Consider the following 24,381-nt stretch of genomic DNA (forward strand, 5'->3'; position numbering starts at 1 on the left):
CTATAGTGTTAAAACCACTATCTGGCCCCCTTTGCCTCCCTAAAGATGGTAAAATCTTACTTGTATTCAAGTCTGAAGCTGCTGCCTCTGTCTGTAAACTTCCTATGACATCATCAGAAGTGGTGGCCTGATCCAATCGCTTCCAATGCTTCCCCTTAGGATTGGCTGAGACTGACAAAGAGGCAGATCAGGGGCAGAGCCAGCACAATTCAAACACAGCCCTGGCCAATCAGCATCTCCTCATAGAGATAAATTGAATTAATTAATCTCTATGAGGAAAGTTCAGTGTCTGCATGCAGAGGGTTGAGACACTGAATGTTTGGATGCATTTTAGGCAGCCATGACCCAGGAAGGATCTAACAGCGATCTAAGGAGTGGCCAGTGAAGTTATCACTAGGCTGTAATGTAAACACCGCATTTTCTCTGAAAAGACAGTGTTTACTGCAAAAAGCCTGAAGTTAATGATTCTACTCCCCAGAACAAATTCAATAAGCTGTAGTTGTTCTGGTGACTATAGTGTCCCTATAAAGTCACTGTAACTCCACCTCTTGCAGCTGTTTTAGATTTATTTGTAAGCCTTGCACCGTGATTCTAATGGTCATTATCTGATAGCACTTTGTAGATGCTCTTAGCCAATGATTGGACATTGCATTATACATGCCAATTTTGGGGTTTTATCAAAGTGTTTTGTTTGAAACAGTATAGCTATTCTTGAAAAGGTTGCATTTTCATCTATGAAAATTGCCAGTTCGTTCAACAGGTTTCCTTGGTAACGGTCAAATTTTTATTATTTTAGGCCACGTGATTTATCTTTGATAAATCTTCCCCGTTGTTTTCTATACTTGATGGCTTAAATTGGTGGCTGATAGGGCTGTGTGTTTTATCCAAGCACTCTCAGCCTGTCTGCCACACACTGTTCATTTCATTTCTTTACATCAATGTGCAGGACACACTCATGCACACTGTCTGTTTAAGGGATTTTTATGCTTTTGGAGCTCTGTGGTACACGCATTGTGCATGTCATTGATTTTTAAGGTTTGTGAAGCTCTGCTTTGCACTCAGCACAGTGGATATATCAGTCACTGTTATTGTTGTAGAGCTTTTTGATACATTTAGACACACCTGACATTATTAATGGTTTGTTTATGGTTGTTGTGACACATTCATACACACTGTGCATGTCAGAGGAGCTCTGAGATACTATGACACACTGTGCATTACTCTAATTTCAATGGATGTGGAGCTCTGTGATACTCTGACACACACTGTGCTTTACTGTGATTTTCATGGATGTGGAGCTCTGTGAAACACTGACACTGTGCATTATTGTGATTTTCATGGCGGTGGAGCTCCGTGATACTCTCTGACACACTGTGCATTATAGTGATTTTCATGGCTGTGAAGCTCTGTAGTACACTATCACACTCTACATTTCAGTGTGATTTTCATGGATGTAAAGCTCTGTGATACTCTCTGACACTGCATTACTGTGATTTTCGTGTATGCGGAGCACTGTGATACTCTGACACTGCATTACTGTGATTTTCATGGATCTGGATTTCTGTGATACACGGACACTGCATTACTGTGATTTTCGTGTATGCGGAGCACTGTGATACTCTGACACTGCATTACTGTGATTTTCGTGTATGCGGAGCTCTGTGATACTCTGACACTGCATTACTGTGATTTTTATGAATGTGGAGCTCTGTAAAACACGGACACTGTGCATTAATGTTATTTGTATGGATGGAGAGCTATGTGATACACTATGTGTAGCGGAGCTGTAATAATAGATCCCAATATCTCCACGGATAAAATATAAAACATGAAGCAAAGCGTTGTTCAGCAGGTAAATCCCATTTCCCTCAGTAACCGGACGATACACAGTTCTGGGAGTCAACTTTTTAATGGGAGCCACACACGGCCTTTTATGTGTGTCCCCATGCAAGGGGTTTACTCTAACACATTCCAGGAGCATTCCCAACTAGACCTGAGAGGGGACTGTGACAAAGTACACAACATAATTACATTACCTCTCAGGTCCAGGACATGTACATTAATAAACACCCCTTTAACAATAAGGTACCCACTCAAGTACTCTATCCCCGGATCTGAGCGCCCAACATATCCCGAAAGCACTCAGATCCCACTTACGCAGCTGATACGCCACCAGGGTATAGTTTAGACCAACCGCACACAAGGCACCTGCCCAAAAGAGTTTCATGAATTCAGGCGGGGCGGTCGGTCTCTTTCGTGAGTACGAAACACAATAAAATAACGAATATAACAGTTTGTATATCAGTTAGTTGAGTGCCCCTCGTTCGGGAGTTTGCTCCCACGAATGCCGTTTTTCTGAATAGAACCGACCACACGTAGAGGTGGAAGTCCCAGCGGTGTTCATGCCGTCGAGTGTCCGATTATAGTTCCAGGCACTCAACGACCAAACCCCGCCGTACTTGTTTGCAGCTAAAGATGCCTGCGCCATGTGTTCGGTCATATGAACAGCCTCTCAGCCGATCGCTTAGAACGCTGTGATTTCTGAAGAGGTTAACAGGGTCAATTGACAGCACACGATTCCCCTGGGTGGTCTAACTGTTCAGGAGTTGGTTTGGTATACGAACACTGCGTTTATAACCTGTTTGGTGAACCCCAGAAAAGTCCACAAATTAAAAGAAAGGCACTTAATCCAAATAGATGGCTGGTTCCGCCACACAGCTCCCAACGGATCGGCTTGGGGATGTCCGGGGGAGTGCTCACAGATAATTTATCTAGTTCAGTTTGTCTGGATAACCCTAAACTCCAGTGAAGCAGCCGAGCGTTGTCTCCAGCCACCCTGTTGAGCCACACTAACTGGTTGTGATCTGTGAGCAATGAGGAGGGTTGTCCATACAGGTAGGGTTGGGTAGGGCTTCTTAAGGGCCCACACCACGGGCAGGCATTCTTTTTCAATGGCGGCGTAGCTTACCTCTCGAGGTAACTGTTTTCTGCTTAAGTAAACCACAAGGTGTTCCCCGCCATCGGCTCCGACTTGGCTCAGTACTACCCCCAATCCAAACATACAAGCGTCTGTGTGAACAAGAAAACGATTAGTTGGATCAGGAGCAGCAAGTGCTTGTGCCTTAATTAGAGCTGTTTTCAGTTGTTGGAATGCCTGCTCACACTTTGAGACCCAGACTACATGCCTAGGGAGGTTCTTGTGGGTTAGGTCAGTGAGCGGTTTGGCCAGGGCGCTGTAGTTGGGTACAAATTTTCGGTAATACCCTGCTGTTCCCAAGAAAGCTACGATCTGGGTTTTAGTACAGGGGGTAGGCCACTTTGCCACAGCCTCCACTTTGGCTGGTTTGGGTTTCTGCTGACCGTTCCCTACTCTGTGGCCAAGTTACTGTACCTCAGCCATCCCTATATGACACTTGCTAGCTTTAAGTGTCATGCCTGCTTCTTACAGTCTAACACAGCCCCTACGTGGGTCAGGTGTTTTGACCATGTGTTGCTGAAGATAGCAATATCGTCCAGGTATGCGCAAGCATAATCCTGGAACCCATCCAATAGCCGACCTACCATCCGCTGAAAAGTTGCCGGGGCATTTTTCATCCCGAATGGCATGACCCGAAACTGGTACAGGGCAGGCCAAACAGGGTGACAAACGCCGACTTCGGTATGGCATCCTCGGCTAGTGGAATTTGCCAGTACCCCTTACAAAGATCTGTTGTACTGAGGTACTGGCCCCTGACGATCTTATCTAAGAGCTTGTCTATCCTGGGCATAGGATAGGCGTCGGACACGGTTTTGTCGTTCAGCCTCCGGTAGTCTACACAGAAGCGGGTCGCTTCGGCACTAGCACTACCGGAGATGCCCAGGGACTATCTAACGGCTCAATAACCCCTAACTGAAGCATCTCCCGAATCTCCTTGCGCATATTCTCTTTCAGGGATGCGGTAAGGTGGCTGGCGTAACGGCAACTGACCTGGTGTTTCTACTCTGTGAGTGGCCAGAGGAGTGTACCCAGGTAGGTTGGAGAATGTGGCCCCCTTTGCCGTGATTAATTCCTGTACTTGGGTACGCTCCTGAGGGCTCAACCGCTCCCCTAACTGTACCTCTCCAAGGGCATCTGTCTGATCTCCTTCCCCTAGGAGGTCTGGTAGGGGAAGATTCTCAATATCCTTGTAGGCTGGGGTGCAGATAGCCACCACGTCCTCCGTACGCTCATGGTAGGGCTTGAGGATGTTCACATGGACATGTGTCTCCCCCCTACACCAGAGCAAGGGCCAATCACATATGTTGTGTCACATCTTTGTTCCACCACCCGGTATGGGCACTTCCAGGCGGCCTGCAGCTTATCATTGCGTACGGGTTTTAAAATCAACACCTTCTGTCCCACTTTAAAGCTGCGGTCCCTGGCCCCCTATTGTACCAGGTGCGCTGTAGTTGCTGGGCCGTCTGGAGGTTCGTTCGCACAGACTAGGTTAACTCCTCCAGGTGGTCCCGAAACTCCAACACATAAGGGACGATAGGGATACCATCTGTGCTAGCATCTCCCTCCCAGTGCTCCCTAATTAAATCTAGGGGCCGCCTCCCGAAAAGTAGTTCAAATGGGGAGAACACAGTGGATACCTGGGGCACCTCCCGGTATGCAAATAGGAGGTGCGGTAGGATTCTCTCCCAGTCCTTGCTAGTGTCTACGAACGAACGGAGCATTTGCTTTAGAGTTCCATTAACGTTCACAGAGTCCATTAGTTTACTATGGGCTTAATGCCACATAGTCTCCACAGCTGGTGGGTGACCTCTGCGGTAAATTGGGTACCCCGATCTGAAATAATGTCTCTGGGAAATCCTCATGCGACAGAAAATCCGCATCAGGGCATCTGCGACCGTCTTAGCATGGACATTGGTCAACGCCACCGCCTCTGGGTATCTAGTGGCATAGTCCACCACGGTCAAGATGTATTTCTTGCCGGAAGGACTGGGTCTAGCTTAGGGCCCGACAAGGTCTACGGCCACGTTGCTAAAGGGTTCTTCAATAATGAGAAGATACCCTCTGACACGTGTCGCAGATCTGACAATATTGGCGAATATCTTTAGAAATCCCTGGCCACGAAAAGTTTTGCGGAATATCATGCGCTTTCCGGAGTAACCCCTGCCTATACTTCTGGGGGACTACTAACTTTTTCACGGGGGTCGGTACAGACCCAGCCACTACCCTCTCTGAGTTCCTATAGAGTAATCCTTTGTCCCAGGAGTATCTCTCACCTTCAAATCTTGGCTGACTGGAGGTGACCCGATCTATATATACCTGTAATGTGGGGTTTAAGACTACTGCCCTTTAAAACTCAGCTGGGGAATCCCAGGAAAGATTCTCTATGGGTGAGGGGTTGTTGCTTACCTCAGCCTCAGAGTGTGATTGTTGGCCCGTGGTGCGAGCCTGCTGTCGGGTGGTCACAGGGTAAGTCTGCTGGGATGAAGGTTGGGGGACAAAAGCAGAAATTAGTTTACCCAAGTTGTTTCCGAAGAGCACGTTTACAGGTAGCTCCTGCATCAAATCCACTTCCACAACTCCAGACCCCACACCCCAATTCAAATGGACCTTGGCAGTGGGCAAGCGAAGTACGGCTGCCCCTGCCACCCATACTGCCACAGATCCTCCTGTACAGGCTGTGTCTGGAACCAGGTGGCGCTTTATTAGGTGTTAAAGTGGCACTCGTGTCTCAGAGCCCCTGAATATTTTTACCCTCCAGACATACCGTTTGTCAGTGGTGCTGCTGGTTGTCAGACACAGCCTGGATAGGGTCGGCCTCGTGCAAGACACCCAGTTGTTCCTCGGTGTAGTCAAGAGCTGGATCGTGGGTAGTGGTCTCCGTCTGATAGTAATGGGCCGCTGCTCTGTTTACGGGTGGTTGGCCGGGACGAATCCTTGTGTTGCGGTTCTGTCTCTGGGGGCATTCCCTCTGTACGTGTCCCAATTAATAGCACTGATGGCATCTAATATTGGGGCGAGTTTGAAACCAGAATGCTGTGGCGTTAAACATATTCCCATGACGCTGTGGTGCTGGTGTAGGTACAGCCGGTCTGGAAAATAAGTGGGGTGCTGTCGCCTGGCATCGTGGTGTTCGTCTGCCAGCCAGGCGGCGTCTGTGAGGGTAAGGGGGTTACTGTCCCTTACCCACTCCTGTACTTCTGGTACTAGCCCATCGAAGAACTGCTCCATGTGTATCAGCTAAAGTAGTACCTCCATGGTCTTGGGCTTGGTCAGCCTGCACCCATCCTATGGCGGCTCTTTGAAGTCGGTAAGGCCACTCTGCGTTCGGGTCTTTCTCCTGCTTCCTTAGTTTCTGGAATCGGCGTTGGTATGCCTCGGGTGTGATGGCATACCGCGCTAATATGGCTTGTTTCACCAAGTTGTAATTCTTGCTGTCCTCGTCGGGTACTACCCTGTATGCCTCAGCTGCACATCGGTTTGCCTGCCAACAGTAGTACCCAGTCTTCGCGGCTAAAGTCGTGTAAGTGGCACAACCTCTCGAAGTCCTGAAGAAAGCCGTCAATGTCTTCTTCTGTGCCGGAGAAGGACTTGAAGGCGTGATAGGGGCTTTTTGGCTTTCCCTGCATGAGGGCGGATATTGCTGGTGATCCCTCTCTGGACTGCTAATTGAAGCTGGGTTGTCTGCTGTTGTCTGGCCAATATGTAGTCCTGCACATCTGCCATTACTCTTGTCATGGTTTCTTCTGATGGTGTTCCGTTGTAGAATGCCAGTCTTGTCCTCAATTCCCTTTCAAACTCTGTTTCAGCCATAGCTGGTGGAGGTGCAGCGCGTTTGGCTCGGTCTCCCTCCATCAACAGCGATAAGGACAGCTTTCGCTTTTTTGCTGGCTATCTTACCCCTTGCTTCTAATAGTTATTTTAATGTTGTTCGTTTCAGTGCTGCATAGTTAGTCTCCATTAATTCGTTCATTCGTATAACCGAACTGCATACAAACCGCTGCTTGCGTCACTTTCCCATTCGTATAATCCAAACACATATGAATGCTGATTCCTTTAATTGTGAGGCTTGCATCGCATCGCTTGCCACCAATTGTAGCGGAGCTGTAATAATAAACCCCAATATCTCCACGGGTAAAATAGAAAACCTGAAGCTAAGCGTTGTTCAGCAGATAAATCCCAATTCCCCCAGTAACCAGGCGATACACTGTTCTTGGAGTCAACTATTTAATGGCAGCCACACACTGCCTTATATGTGTGTCCCCATGCAAGGGTTTTACTGTAACACATTCCAGGGGCATTCCCCAGTGGCCCTGAGAGGGGACATTACCTCTCAGGTCCAGGACATGTACATTAATAAACACCCAAAACACCTCTTTAACAATAAGTTACCCCCTCAAGTACTATATCCCCGGGTAGCCTGGATCTGAGTGCCCCTCATATCCTGAAAGCACTCAGATCCCGCAAACGCAATCGAAACACCATCGGGATATAGTTTAGACCAACCGCACACGAGGCGCCTGCCCAAAAGAGTTCCATGAATTCAGGAGGGGCGGTCTGTCTCTTTTGGGAGTACGAAACACAATCGAATAACGAATATAACAGTTTGTATATCAGTTAGTTGAGTGCCCCTATTTCGGGAGTTTGCTCCCACCAAATGCCGTTCTTCTCAGGTTAATAGAACCAACCACACGTAGAGGTGGAAGTCCAAGTAGTGTTCACGCCGTCGAGTGTCCGATTATAGTTCCATGTACTCGACGACTAAACACTGCTCTACTTGTTCTCGCCGCGTGTTCGGTCATAGGAATGACGGCCACCCAATCGACCGCTTAGAACGTTGTGCTTTTCAAGTGTGAAGGAGGTTAACAGGGTCAATTGGCAGCACCACTGGGTGGTCTAACTGTTCAGGAGTTTGTTTGGTATACGAACACCACGTTTATAACCCGTTCGGTGAACCCCAATTGCCGAACCAGAAAGGTCCATGATTCAGAAGAAAGGCACTTAATCCAAATAGGTGGCTGGTTCCGCCACACTGTGGTACTGTGCATTACTATGATTTTCGTGGATGCGGAGCCCTGTGACACATGACGCTGTGTTGGAGAATGTGGCCCCCTTTTTCATAGTTGTTGAGCTCTGTGATACACTATGACACCGTCCATTACTGTGATTTTTAGGATTGTAGGGGTCTGTGCTACATTACCAAACATTACATATAAATACTATATTTATGCTTCTCTTTTTTTTGTTTTGTTTTGTTTTAGTTTTCCTCTATAGTGGATATAGTATTATGAGTCCATACAAATGCAAAGCCTGCATGCAAGATTTGTATTCTAAACATCACCTTCCCCCTCTGCTATTCTGTCCCTGCTTAAGTGCTGGTGTTTTATGCGACCTTTGATTTTTATGAAAGGAACACTATAGGGTCAGGAACACAAACGCATTCCTTTCCCTATGTTGTTTAACCCACCATTTTGGTGGCTTGGCCCCTTAAAAGGAATGGAAACTCACCTTATTTCCAGCGCCGCACGGGTCCGCCTGCGCTGGCCCCACCCCCGATCCGCCTCCTTGATAACCTCATCAGAATTGCAGATTTTTAGCTAATCCAATGCTTTCCTATAGGGATTGGATAAAATCGGCATGGGGGTGGGACCAAACGCCATTTTGGCCAATCAGCACTTCTTCATAGAGATGCATTGAATAAATGCATTTCTATCAGGAAAATTCAGCATCCCCATGCAGAACGTGGAGACACTGAACAGCAGTGCTGCCTACTGTGCAGCACTGAGCCAGGAAGCACCTCCAGTGGCCATCTGAGGAGTGTCCACTTGGAGGTGTCCCTAGGGACAATGTAAACACTGTCTTTTCTCTGAAAATACAGTGTTTGCATGAAAATGCCTGAAGGCAATGATTATACTCACCAGAACAACTACATTAAACTGTAGTTGTTCAGGTGACTATAGTGTCTCTTTAATTTATTTTGTTTGTAAATAATGCCCTTACCTAATGATATGATTTTATCTTTTGACAGACAAAATGCCAAATTGTATGATCAAAGGCTGCAGAAATAGCCGGTCAAGAAAGGGAGATTTCTCACTGCATACCTTTCCAAAATCGCCACGAAGAGTAAGGGAATGGCTGGTAGCAACAGGTGATCATTTTGATGATATAGATGCAGTCATCAATCACATAATGAAACGAATACATCATACCACGATGAGAATTTGTTCTGAACATTTTGCACCAGATATGTTTTCTTCAACACAGAAAAGAAAGGTCTTGAAACCAAACGCAGTTCCCACCATCTTTCCACGGCCAAGTGTTTTGTCCTTCTTTCGTGGCATTGGGACAACTTCAACATCAAACCTTACGTCCTTAGAATACGAAGAAACGGACACTTACATGGATGATCCTGATAGTCCTGTTGTGGTAATGGATCATGATTATGTCCCAAATTATTCCTATTCCTTACCTACTGAAGGAACCTTTTGTAGCACTGGAACATGTACTGAAAGAATTGAAAAACGTGAGAAATCGGTTTCTACGGTCAATTTATATGGACGTAGAAACGCATCTACACAAACCTTCATTTCAACAAAGAATGTATCCACCTACACTCTTGATTTGTGTAAAGTAAAGGATGCGTATACTTGGACTGGTGTGCCAGACGAATCCATGAAAATGTTTGAAACGGAAGGTGTCACATGTGGATTATCCAAATCGGCAAAGTCTAAAACGAAGTCAAAAGCAAAGAAAAATGTTTCATCTTCCTGTGTGGAAGACATGGAAACTTTCCCAACAAAAACCATGACAACCTCTAAAACAGACGCTGAAGCTCTTTTTACTCCTACTTCACAGACTCCAACTTCAATGATCTCGACTGTCCCAAGAGAACCTGAATTAGAATCACCTATGAGGGATATATCTTTTATGGATCCTGATGACAGTCCTGAGAACGAATCCATTGATATTGGTGAACTATCTTTTCGGACTGATCCATCACCCGAAGATTTTGTTGCGGAAAATAAATTTATTGTTTTCGAGTCGTGTCTTGACGAGTTATTAAGACGTTTTGAAACATGCAATTATGGCACATGTCAAGCGCCTATAACTGAAAGACAAAAGAACATATGTGGAACTTCTCTGACTGTGTACACAATATGTGAAGACAATCATCGCTGCGTGGCCTGGAAGAGTCAGCCAATGATTGGAAAAAGGGCATGTGGAAATATTTTAGCAAGTGCCTCCATTTTATTCAGCGGTTCGCATTACTCCAAAGTTTTCGAATTATTTCAATTTTATGGAATACCATTCATATCGGAGTCATTGCATTGCCTTTATCAAAACAAGTTTTTGTTTCCCATTGTGGACATGCATTATAGAAATGAAAGACAACTTGTAATTGACAGTCTGATGGAACGGGCATTGTGCCTATCAGGAGATGGACAATGTGACAGCCAAGGTTTTAGTGGAAAGTTTTGCACCTACTCTATCGTGGAAGAAAGCACTAAGAAAATAATAGAATGCAACACAATCCAAGTAGGTGAGACAGCATCTTCTCTTGCTATGAAGACTAAAGCCTTCAGGAGATGCATGGACAAAGTGATTGCAGAAGGTCTGAGGATTGCAGTACTAGCCACTGATAAAAATGTGAGCATCTGCAGAATCATGCGAGAAAATTATAAGGACATAGATCATCAGTTTGATGTTTGGCATTACTGCAAGAGGTTACGGAGCAAACTTAGCACTTTATCCAAACAGAGAATGTGCAGAGAACTTGCACCTTGGAAGAATGCTATCATTAGTCATATGTGGACAACCTGTTCTTCATGCAAAGGAAATCCTCAACTGCTTCGCGAACGGTGGAATTCACTACTGCACCATGTTACTAATGTGCATGAATGGGAGTCTGGAACCCTGATAAATAAGTGCGATCATGGGGAAATAGTACAAACAGATGGCAGACAATATTGCTGGCTTGAAAAAAAAAGTATGGCATTTGCAAAACTCGACTCCTTTGTTAACGATGACAGATTACAGAAAGACTTCCGACACTTATCCCAGTTTTGCCACAACGGCAACATAGAAGTGTTTCACAGTCTTGTGCTGAAATACAGGCCCAATCAAGTGCATTTTTCGGTGGATGGGATCGTTGCTAGAACACAATTGGCAGTATTGACACACAATGCAAATGTGGATAGGGAACACGCTGTAGCAAGGAGACAACACGTGGAACAGAGATACAGACCATACTTTGCAAAGAGCAGCAAAAACTGGCAAGGTAAAAAAAAATATCAGCCAACTTCAATTAGCCACATTTTTCCCATGTTGGCGGACGTTATACGACTTGCCTTGGAAGACATAGAAGTAAGTTGGCAGTCACAAAGAGGTCTTTTTTTAGCACCAAACTTTGCCTCAAAACCACAAAATTCCACTAAAGGATTGGGCAAGAAACTTGGATGTAGATCTTGAGAAAATGCCACAAGAGCTTAAAAATTGATAGGGATTTTTTTTTTTTTTTTTTTAATATGTTACAATTTTTTAACTTGACAGATTTGCTAAACTCTCTATTATTAATGTAGGGTTCTTTAAAAGTCTATAGTAGAATTGTCCAATTATGACTCACCAGAGATTAACCTCCATTCAAGAAATTCTTTGAATTCCATAGAAAGATAATTAAAAGGTTGTAGGTCAAATCTATCTTGGGGTAACAGTGATTGCTAAACTGTTATTTTTATATTTTTTGATAACCCAATAGAATATTGATATGCATTAGATTATGTTTTACTAACTTCAATACATTTACACGTACATACACAAGTGTGTGTATATATTTTTTTCTTTTTGTATATGCACATATACTGAATTTAGAAAAAAACATTGCTGTATTATCTGTAATTACATTGGTTTTAGTTGCCTCAGTTATGTTTAAAATAAAATATTTTGAAGCAAAATGAAACATTGTCAGTCTTTTCTTATAAGAAAAATCTGAAACAGTAATTATAACTTTTAAATTACAATTCTGTGTGAATAGTAATTTAAACTATTCTATAAAGTCAGAGTTACACTATTATCATGGTGCTAAAAGAGTAGAAGTGCAAAAATTTTAGCCAGGGCTTCCCAATTAATTTTTCCCGTTGAACCCTTTGGCATAGTGTATCAACATCGTGGAGCCCCTCCCCCGGATGTATTTTTATTTTTTTTGTATGTGCTGGTGTGTGTCAAGGTCTGTGCCAGTGTGTGTGTGTGTGTGTGTTTATATCTGACACACAGATGCACACACCTGTGTATCTGTATGTATCTATCTGCGAGTCAAGGTGTGTGTATCTATGTTTGTATGTGCCAGTGTGAGTGAATCTGAAACACAGATATACACACACACACACACACACTGACACAGATACACACACCTTGACACACAATGTGTATCTGTGTGTATCTATGTTTCATAGTGTGTGTATCTGTGTTTGCATGTGCCGGTGTGTGTCAAGGTGTGTATATCTGTTTGTATGCGCCAGTGTGTATCTGTGTGTGTGTGTGTGTGTGTGTGTGTATCTTGACACACAGATGCACACACTCAGATACACACTGACACACATCTTGACTCACAATTATACACACACTTAGATACACACAGTGACATATACACACACACTTGTACCTACAGATACACACTGTCACACACACACTAATACACTCTGGCACATACACAAACACACACTTAGATACACACAGTGACACATACACACACTGACACACTCAGACACACATACTCTTTGACAGACACATACACTCTCACTGACAAGCACACATTCAATCTCACTGACAAACACACATATACTCTTTGACAGACATACAAACTCCCTAACAGACACACATACAATTTTTAGGAGTGCTGGCATGGAGTCCCTGGGGTCCAGTGGGTTCTGCTGGGCAGCTGGCATGGGGTCCAGTGGGGCGGCTGGCATGGAGTCCCTGGGGTCCAGTGGGGCTGCTGGGCGGCTGGCATGGAGTCCCTGGGGTCAATGGGCTGCTGGCCTACATAGTGAAAGACCAATATATCATCCAATGGTAATAACTAGGAGGGGAAAATATATATAATATATATATATATATATTAAACATGAATTGGCATCACATAAACCGTTATAGTTTTTATAATAAGATTTTTTTTTAATTTTGATATTTTTTTACTATTACATTTTACCAAGAAATAAACAATATTAAATGGTTACCTAAGCACCGTGACCATTTCTGTATTTTGAAGTTTCAAGGAGAGATCTTCAGCACACAACATAGTAATAAACACAGAGTGGCAGGTTTCAACACTAGACATGTTTTACTCAAGCCTAGTAAACTACCATTTTTCACTACACTGGGTGCTAAGGCTGTCTTGTTGAAATTATACTTTGGTCGGTGAAACAAGGACCCCATCTGCGGCACAGACACTGAGAATATCAGAGTGAAATAGTGTCCTCCTTCATCTTGTTTGTATGTATTTTTAAGCTGTCGTGGTGAATGGGGCTTTTTTGTGCAAGAAACGCTGCCCATACTGATATATCTAGGGTAGATTCCAGAGGTGAAACTCCATTTCCAGCAGCGTCGTTAGACAGGATGGAACTAGCGTTAAGTGCTGTGCAGAGACTTTCATTCATTGGATGACCGTGCTCAGTTGCTGCCCTCAGCCAGTGAATGATTGGCAGGATCAGTCTGCTTTGCTGAATCTGATTGATTTGCAGCAACAATATCAGGAGACTTTGCGCCCGGAGGGACCGATGTCCTAGCCAAACATTTCTAAAACAGATTGTCTCAATAACGCTGATCTGCGCAAGGTTGGGGCATCAGTGGACTGTAATGGTTATGATGCTTGAAGTAACCCTTTAGAATATTCTAATAAGGTGATGCATAGATTACCATGTGCCCTGTTTCAGCACTAACAAATTATTAACATTTTATTAAAAAATAACTATTCAATCCAATTGTAGGAAAGCACAGCAGATTATAATCATACTGTATAAAATATAAACTTTGACAATATTGACATGATATTTTTATGATGCTTGAAATCGTTGAAGAGAGAACTGCTAGTTAACAGACCAACTCTTTGTCATTTACTGAACTTCCCTCTAAGAGCCCCACTGGGAGGCGATATCAGCGAGAGCAATCACTGTGATCTGGACCTTGAAATATCTGTCACCTGTTCCCAAGGAGTTCAACGAGCGTTGGGAAATGCACCTGTACCTGCAGAAAGGATCATTTAGAGGAGGCAAAACAAAACAGAGCACAGCAAGCACACACACAAATTACACACGTTACATCTACACACTTATTACACATTTCAGCAATTGTCATTGCTAACAGTTTTCACAGAGAGGATTGTCTTTACGCCAAAACCACTGCATGAAAAATGCCATGTGTCATGATGAAATGTTCATCAATCAAAAGTTGTACACATTATTTCAAATGAAAAATTACTTTTCCTGCTGATGACATTCAGACTGGAATCATTCTCTTCTCAAAAAAACTGAGAATGTAGCAATAAAGGCCTCTGTTTAAAGTTGTTCAGTCACCCCAAGCTTACCTTTTTCTATTGTTTTATCTTCCTCTTTAAAAACATAACAAACAGTTTGGACTACTTTGTCTTATGTATTCTTCCTACATTGATAATCTTGGCGAGGGGTGGAGCTTATTGCAAATCTGTCACTTTTCAGTACTTCACAACCATATATTATTTATGAAGGACAAAGTAGGGGCTTTGTATTTTTCTGGTAAAGCCTGAGGTGGACAAAAGGCGGACTTCGCCATCAACATTTGCCCAATCCCAGCAGCCGTCACAAATGACGGCAGTGGGATTCAGGTTTTGTCTGTGGAGGGTCTCTGGAAGTGTGCTGCATATGCAAAGTGATTTAACTCCCAAATGGCAGAGAATTGATAAAGAACGTGATCTATACACAAAGCAGGTCATTAGCTAAGTTTATGCCCCTTTAACCTCATGTCAAGGTAGTTTTCTGAAAAGTAATGATTTGTTAGTAGTGAAATTTATATTTTAACCTCTTAATGACAAAGCTTCATTTTTTTCTCAATAGGACCAAAGACAATTTTCAGTTTTTGTTAAGTGTGTGTTCAACCTCAACTTCCATCTTACCATTTATTGCAACAACACCTATTTTATATACCATTTTTAAAGGACAAAATAGGCTTTCATTTGATGTGACATGTGTGTGTATATATATATATATATATATATAACTTCTCATTTATTATATAAAAAGAAATGTCCACAGTTTTGGTAATAATAATGTGTGCATAATTATTGCAGTTTAAAGGGACACTATAGTTATCAGAACCATTCCAACTTAATGTAGTGGTTCTGGTGTCTATAGCCCGACTCTGAAGGCTCAGCAATGTAGACACTGCCTTTTTAGATAAAAGTCAGTGTTTACATTGCTGCCTAGTCACACCTCTAGTGGCAGTAACTCAGACAGCCACTAGAGGTACTTCCTAGTCCAGGTTGCACACACACTTATGTTCAGCGGAGACGCTGAACATTCCCCCGTAGAGATGCATTGATTCAATGAAGCTCTGTAAGGAAATGCTGATTGGCACAACTCGCTGTTTTGCCGTGCATGCGCAATAGCCTCGCCTATGGCTCATTGGATTCAATGAGATCATCAAGATTGATGATCTCAGCCATGGAGACAAGACCTGCACGACGTGGGAAGAAAAGGGAAGTTCAATACCTTTTCAGAGCTATCCGAAAGGGGCCGGTGAACTAAACCATTAGTTTAACAAGTTTGTTTTCCTGACAGTATAGTGTTCCTTTAATAAAAGTCATTCAAAATAACTTAATGTATTTGTTTTGATTTACACATTATGTCCAGGATTTCAGTTTATTTTTGGTAGTTACAGGTCACAAAATACAAGGAGTAAAATCAAATGTCGAGCAATTTGACAATTCGGTATGTTTGTCTTGTAAGCTTAATAACCATCACAGAAAACAAAATTTCAACACAACTAATATATATTGATATAAAATAGATATTACAGGGTATATACCCAAGGGTACTTCGCTACTTTTTTCATAGACATTTAACTTCCAATCTCTGCAAAATACTGTCGTAAAATGTTGTTTTTTGGGGGGGGGGGGTTTCTGATTTTAAAAGTACACACATATAACAAGGTATTTTTGTACACCTTTGTACACCTATTACTGTACAAACCTCGAGACACATCTTCTGTACCCCCATTGTATGCCTTTGTCGCTATCCTGTGAAGCTACAGCTTAATCTAAGAGACCTGACCATTTACGTTTTTATAGTTCAAATTTGAGAGACGCATTTGATGGGCCTATGTCTTATTTTGGAGCAATCCAGCTGGTTGACTGTACAAATTACCCTGCAAAGGTCATTTAGTAGACACTCCAGGGTATCTCATGGTGTATAGACAAAAAATGGGACTAGTGGTTGGCAGAGTTAAGACACACCGCCACACCAAAAGACCTTATATCCTTATATGAAAAAGGCTATTTCTGCACATACCCTGTAGGGGAACTCTTATGAGCAGATGGCCAGAGAAAACAAAAAAACTCTTTAATGGTCCCTCTTGGGGAGAGAAAAAAATAAACGTACAAACATACAAACTAGGTTAAAATTGGGACCTAGTGGGGAATAGTTGTGACTAAATCGGAAAACAATATTCCACGAGCAAGTAGCAAGGGTTATATCAATGTCTTAGAAATTTGCCAGGGATTGTAACAATGTACTGCTATCACAGAACACCAAGTGTCATAAATGTATATAAATTGTAACTTGTGGACCGAATGGTTCCTGGAAATGCCTTGGCTGGTATCCCATATACTAAATGCTCCTCTAGGCTGAACCAGAAAAAGATATATAGAGGATCTAAAAGAATAGCAAACCTAGATAAATTTGTGTGGTGTCAGACCCTTATAGTAGATTCCTTATATATTACACTAGGCTATTCTCAATTAGATAAAGCGAGGAGTATTTCTTAGAAATGCCAACAATTTTAATCTCCCGTGTAAAAAAGCACACCTAAATTTGTGGTAAAATTTAGACAGGAACTCAGTTCCTCGTTGTCAGAGAAGGAACAAAGTTATGTCAAATATGTAGCAGGGTGCCAAACAGCGTAATGTCAAATATGTAACAGGATGCCAAACAGCTATATGAGATTTGGGGGTAGGAGTCCCTAGCATCCTGTTCATACAGACAGCAATCGCAGGTAGAGCCCAGAGAAAAATCCGTTTGATTAGTCAAAAACCCCAGAACTGTCCCAAAGTAAAGTTTAAAAGTTTAGGGAATCATCCGCTCTGTGTCGATAGCTCGACGCGCGTTTCGGCGATCTACGTCGCCTTTGTCAAGAGCCGTTGCGGAGTAAGTGGCGCCTCTTTTTAAATGCATATTTGGTACCGCCCTCTAATGTGACGTAAACGTCATTGACCAATCAGTGGGCTTCGTATAAATGAAGGGACAGAGAGATCTTCCAGTAATATTCACAGTGATTAACCCTTTCACTGAAAAGGTGATGTGACTCAGAAAGATGATCTGTAAAGGTTTTTACATACATGGGTATACGAGGCAGAGAAGCCTTCCTGATAAATGTCAAAAATTTTGTTTTGCTCCTACAGAGAATTAGTGTGCAGTGAGTATGGACGATTATATCACCATATGTATGCCCAGGCGTTCCTTAAAGTGGCAAACAGGAGCTGTCCAAACACATTGTCGGCTGTAAGGGGTTCTATTATATTATTTTATTATATAAATGCCCATATTGCCCTTCATTGTCGGAGTCTCCAAATCTAGAGACTCAAGCATTTACCATAAAACTGGTCTTATTGCTGGGACCATATCCGATGCTAGGGGACCCAATGTAATGGAAATGTTTTACAGCTGGAGGAGGGCCCTGAGTTGGACAGTACCATTAATAGGGAACAGATAGATATTCATATGCATTTTAACAGTAGTATTGGAGAGCGACATTTAAAATTAAAACCCCCCAAGATATAGGGGGTAAATACCAAGAAAAAGAGATCTGTTTAAATGTAAAACTTGTGTGATGACAAATAAAGCTAGAAGAATGGAGATGTACTCCACAAATTGAACACATGGATGACATTCGATCAAAGGTTATTGGAGGTATATATTGATATTATTTGCAAGCAATTAATTGGTAAATAGGGGTGACCTTAGATAGATAGACTGGATATCTACGGGCCAGTTGAATTGTTAGAATATTTCGATATCATTAGAGATTTCTTGATTTCTTAGATAAAAGGGGCGAAGGAGAAACCCTCGTTTAGACCTTTTGGATGAAGCGTCTTTAATTGAAAAATCCAAAAACTTTCTCGTTGTCTCAGGAAACGGTCATAGTTTCCCCTTCGTCTATCCCTTCTGACCAGTTCTAATCCACAGAAACGAAGCCCCTGGGGATTGCCCGCATGAAACTCTTTTAGGTGGCGGCCTATGGGGGTATCAATAAGCAGTTTCGGTGATCTAACATGCTCCTTGATCCGCTCCTTGAAGGGTCTAAAGGTTTTTCCCACATACTGTAGTTGGCAGCTGCATGTGAGGAGATAAACCAGTCCAGAAGTATTGCAGTTGAAAAAAGATCTGATGTTAAACGATCTTTTTCCCGTGCTGTCCGGGATGGTCTTGGAATCCCGCTTGATAAATTTACAGGCCACACAGTGGCCACATTGATACGATCCCACCGTAGTGGAATGTAGCCAAGTGCGCGCCGGGGGGCAATGGAAGTGACTTGGAACAAGAAGGTTCCTAAGATTCTTCCCTCTGCGTGCGGTCATGTCTATTCTTGGTCCCAAAACCCTCTTGAGGTGAGTATCGTCCATAAGACAGGGCCAGAATTTTTGAAAGACATTTTTTACAGCCTCCCAGCCTGAGTCAAAAGTAGCTATTAGGCGTGGGGGTTGTGGTGTAGTAGAGAACTCCCCTTTCTTAGGAGCTAGTAAGGTGTCCCTATCTACCTCCAGGGCCCTTTTATATGCTTTTTTTAAGGCATTTGTTGGGATACCCTTTTGCTTTGAACTGCTGTCGCAGTATGTTGGCTTGAATTTTAAAGTCTTCAATGTTGCTGCAGTTCCTGCGGGCTCTAAGGTACTGCCCGGTGGGTATCCCTCGTTTAAGGGTTTGGGGGTGGAAACTCTCCCAGCGTAAAAGACTATTAGAGGATGTTGGTTTCCTAAACAGTGTGGTGCTAATGGAGTCACCATTTATTGTAATGGTAAGATCTAAAAAATTCAATGTATCACCCCCAAATTCCGATGTAAAAGATAGGTTCAAATTATTTGTATTGAGTGATGCTACAAAGTTTTTAAACATTTCCTCACTACCTGTCCACAGGATCAGGATATCGTCGATGTAGCGGGCCCAATGATAGATGAACGGTCTATATGGTGCAAAGGCCATGTCCTTCGCCACAACCACTTCCTATATTGTGCCTTAGAAAAATGTTGCAATTTTTCACAAGTTTATGCCAAAGTTTTGGAAAGAATTTTATTTTGCCGCATTTTTTACATACACATTTTAAATGGCCATTTTAAAATCTGATATGTGCCTCTGTGATCAAGCCCTCCAAAATATGCTTATCAAACAATACCCTTAGCAAATGCCTATAGCACTATCTTGCAACGCTACAGTGCTATATTAGTGACTTGACTATTTCAGTTTTTATCCACCCAGAATCCTTTGGGTTAGTAACATCACTGCAAATTTGTGATTTCTGTGGGAAAAGCAAGTCTTATGGCTTGACTGGTGTGCAGATCTTTGTTTAACAATGTATTAACTATCCTCAGCTTTTACAGTTAGAATTTGGATAGATGAATTTGTTGGGCCTATTCCGCATTTTCGAGCACTGTTATGGTCTGACAGTTAAAAATACCCGATAAGTGCATACAAGTTGTGCACGTAGACATCACAGGGCATGCCATATGGTATATTTTGAGCCTTACTAAACAGCCATTTAACCACCAATTTTATTTTTGCCCTTTTTTTGCAGGCACATTGCAATTTAGCAATATATTTTCTAAACTATATGTGATATAGCTCAGCTATATCTCCTGAGTACTGAATAGTACTCTTTGTAAAAATAAAGAGCTGAATGTATAACCTGGACATTGACGTTAAAAACAGTAAATTTAAAAAAAAAGGATGGGTCTATGGTGCATTTTAGTAACTCACATATTTAAATTACTCAAAAAAAAATGCATACCATTTGCAAAAGTAGACACCATGGGGACGATCACATGATGTATTCTGAGCTTTATTGAGCTGCCATTTTTAAACCATTTTTATTTTTCAAATTTTGTGTTATTTTTATATACTGGAATTAAGATTGTTACTTTGAAAAGGTATACATTGTATTTTTCCTGCCTATTTTTCGAAGCTCATGTGTCCCACTGTAATAAAATTATATTAGGAACACTATAGTCACCTAAATTACTTTAGCTAAATAAAGCAGTTTTGGTGTATAGATCATTGCCCTGCAATTTCACTGCTCAATTCACTGTCATTTAGGAGTTAAATCACTTGACAAATTGACAGAGTTAAATCCCTTGATGATTGACAGAGCCTGCATGAAAAAAAAAACTGGTTTCACTTTCAAACAGATGTAATTTACCTTAAATAATTGTATCTCGGGGGGGCGGAGCTAACTGAGGACCGGAGCGGACGCAACTCTCTGAGCTCTGAGCCCTACTCTGCTGAAACCGTGTTAAAACAGACTTTTTCAGCCAAAACTGACCCCTTACCATACACGCAACGCAAAGGCAGACGATGGGCAGAAAAACTAAAAAAAACCCCGAGCCGACAAGTGCCCGATCAGCAAAGATATTGGGGAACTGCTACGTAACTCACAGCAGGCCGCATGGGCCAAGATGGCGCTCAGGGATGAGTTGTCGTGCTCATCCGACGAGGCCTCCATAGATCTCGAGGAGGGAGCCTCCTATGACCCACCGCTGAAAAGGGCAGACAAGCCCCTGCAAGCCGGGGAACCGGTGACGGCGGACCTGCTTAAAGCCATGTTTGCGGACCTGCGAAAAGACCTGGCCGCGGACAGGGCCCACTACACAACCGCCATAGAAGGCATCAAGGCCAAAGCCACACAACTCGATGCCACCTCCAGTGTCCATGACGCCCGAATCAAGGTGGTGGAGCAATCATTGGCAGAGCTCCAGAACAGGCAACTAGCTGCTGAAAACCGAGTAAACTCACTCGAAGATCAAAGACGAAGATACAATTTAAAAGTTAGAGGCATAGCGGAGACCGTAGGCCTCAAGGACTTACCCCACTTCATCAGACGCCTGTTTGAAGCTTTGATGATGCCCAAACAGGCCAAAGCCATAAAACTGGACGGGATGTTCCGGCTTCCCAAGCCTGCACATGTACCACAAGCAACACCGGCGGACCTCATCCTCCGCTTCCGAAACCTCCAGGACAAGAACACCTTATCAGCCGCAATAAGAGGGAAAACCCCCTTAACCTTTGAAGGAGCCACGCTCCTAGTTTTTCCAGATGTGACAAAAAGTACCCTATCCTGGAGGAAATCTCTGCAGCCGCAACTTCAACACCTCCGCACCAAGAACATACCATATCGCTGGGGCACCCCAAGAGCACTGCTCTTCACCCATGGAGGGAATACCTACAAGGCACGGAGCCTACAAGAATTAGAAGCGCACCTGCATTCACTTAGTCTTACCACCCCCCAGAATGGGGCAAACGGGACTTTGCTCCACATAAACCCTGCGAACATTGCGGACTTTACTCCAAGACCGACCCCGAACGCGATGCCGACCTGAACGCCAAGGAGAAGACCGAGCCAGAGATGGTCTGTCCGCATAGAAGTCCAACTGCTGTGCTGGACTGTTTGTTGCCTACCAGGCTTCTATGATAACTCTCTCTCGTCCCTCAGCATCAATGTTTTCTTCTTGTTTTACTTTAATGTTTTATGTTTCCTAAATGCATTACCGTAACTACATGGCACTGTTTCACCGGCAACTGTCACCATGGCCGCACCGACTAGTTGCCACACTACCTTGAATGTACTCGAGTACTAGTCCGCTCATAACCCTCAGACCTAGTGTCTTTCAACTGGCCCACCCATACCTTCCCTCCCCCCCCCCCTACCGTACCCCCGCAAGGGAACCACTTTGCAGATTTATCCACCAGCGCCCGGTAGGGAACAAAGTTACCTGCAGATAGGTGACTTCTTAACAATTTCTCCTCGCTTATAGCTCAAGATCCACACTAGGTGACTAACAAATACCCTATGGGGCACGACCAGGAGCAGACGAAGCTTAGGACCCACTGTCTCTTAATAGAGTTTTTTTAACAGGACATCCAACACTAGACCTGTTTTGTGCTCTACTTACACTATAGTAGTGTCCCGCCCACAGCACTGACACACCTCTGGCAATCAATACCATTACATAAATTGATGTCCATGTATGCTCCGCTAACTAGCTATGTTTATCTTTACAAAAAAATGTGCAATGTTCCTCACCTGCAATGTGCTTGTTTTCAAATGTATGCCAGTTGTGGGCTCACACCTGCTGTTGTAGCAGTGCAAGCCAATTTGTGATCTTTTTTGCATAACAAAATAAAGACTTAAAAAAATAATTGTATCTCAATCTCTAAATTGAACTTTAATCACATACAGGAGGCTCTTGCAGGGGATAAGAAATTCTTAATTAAACAGAACTTGCAATAAAGAAAGCCTAAATAGGGCTCTCTTTACAGGAAGTGTTTATGGAAGGCTGTACAAGTCACATGCAGGCAGGTGGGACTTGGGTTCATAAACAAAGGGATTTAACTCCTAAATGGCAGAGGATTGAGCAGTGAGGCTGCAGGGGCATGTTCTATACACCAAAACTGCTTAATTAAGCTAAAGTTGTTCAGGTGACTATAGTGTCCCTTTAACTATTCTCAGCAACACAGCCTGACTACAACTGTATCCTATTCGTATGCCTTTTCAAAGTAACAATCTTTAACCCAATCTAAATCCTTAAAAGCTAAAGCAAACCCTAATTCTAAACCAAATCCTAATCCCAAATCTAACCGTAAATCTAATAATAAACCTCATCTTAATCCATATCCTAATTTTATGCCTTACCTTAATTATAACCGTAATCATATTCACAATCCTAACCCAATAAATATTGTTAGAAACCAGCAGAGGGATTTCCTTGCTGGCTCTAAACCTAATCTGAACCCTAATCCTAAAATTATTTCTAAAACCAATCTTAAATATAAACCTAATCCTAAACTTGACACTCATTCTAATCCTAATGTTAATCCATAATCTATATTAAATCCCTGCTCAAGTCAGGAAATCTAGGTGTCAATAGATGAGTGTCCTGGCTTGAGCACGGATTTAACCATGCTCACCTCCCAATCTAATTATTGGCATTTAAATGGAGCTGCATGCCATGCGGACTTCTAGCACAGCAGGCAGTTTACCAAAATGTATGGGGCCACTAAAAACGCCCCCAACTGATAGAGGAGAGCCCCAGATATCTATTGATACCTGGTACTTACTGGTTTGAGCAGGGATATAACACCGCTCACAAAAAAAAAATCTGCACGACATATCATTACAACCTAAATGCATTAAAGCCCAGTATAGTTAGGACGAAATGACACGAGTTAAAGTGCTAATCATTTTTATTTTCCAAATGATGCTTTAAAGGGACACTATAGACACCCAGACCACTTTATCTCATTGATGTGGTCTGGGTGCAATGTCCCTGTCCTCTCAACCCTGCATTGTAAAACATTTTTGTGAAACAGCAATTTACATTGCAGGGTTAAGACTGCCTCTAGTGGGTGTTTACCTCAAGCCTTGCATGAGAACGTCCAGCGTCTTGAAAATCCCCATAGGAAAGCATTCATATACTGCTCTCCGGTGGGGAAGGCATAATGTGTGCGCCACACTCGCTGCTCATTAGATTCCTGGATCGCCATGACGTGGCAGGAGGAGGAGCCTGATCCTGCGCCATGGGACTGCCGTGCTGGACTCAGGTAAGTTAAAAAAAACTGTTTATTTGTCGGGAAGCTGCAGGGGCAGAGGGACACTGTAGTGTTAGAAATAGAGTTTTGTGCTTCTAACACTACAGTGTTCCTTTAAAAGTAACACTTTTGTGTGTGTGTTGCACAATTATTTGGCTTTTTTGAGGTTAAGCAAAGATTGTCTGATTAAATATTTTGCACATGTCATGGTACTCCGGATCCAGATTTTTGTCTTTTCCTGGGTGAGTTATAAATACAGTGTGAGGTTCTGGTGCTCACCATGGGTTAATCGGTACAGACTATCAGTGGTGGGGGTGCCGGGTTGCTCAGTAAGTGTATGTCTTGTTTATCAGCCCAACTGGTTATATC

At 43.0% G+C, this 24,381-nt stretch overlaps 1 protein-coding gene across 1 annotated transcript in view; it reads left to right on the forward strand.

The window, feature by feature from the left end:
- The window catches only part of WDR73 (WD repeat domain 73), a 37,581-nt gene that overhangs the window by 7,589 nt on the left and 5,611 nt on the right, over positions 1-24,381 (forward strand). The gene's annotated exons all lie outside the window — the stretch shown is intronic.

The sequence above is a fragment of the Pelobates fuscus genome, chromosome 1, assembly GCF_036172605.1.
Source record: "Pelobates fuscus isolate aPelFus1 chromosome 1, aPelFus1.pri, whole genome shotgun sequence".
NCBI lineage: Eukaryota > Metazoa > Chordata > Amphibia > Anura > Pelobatidae > Pelobates > Pelobates fuscus.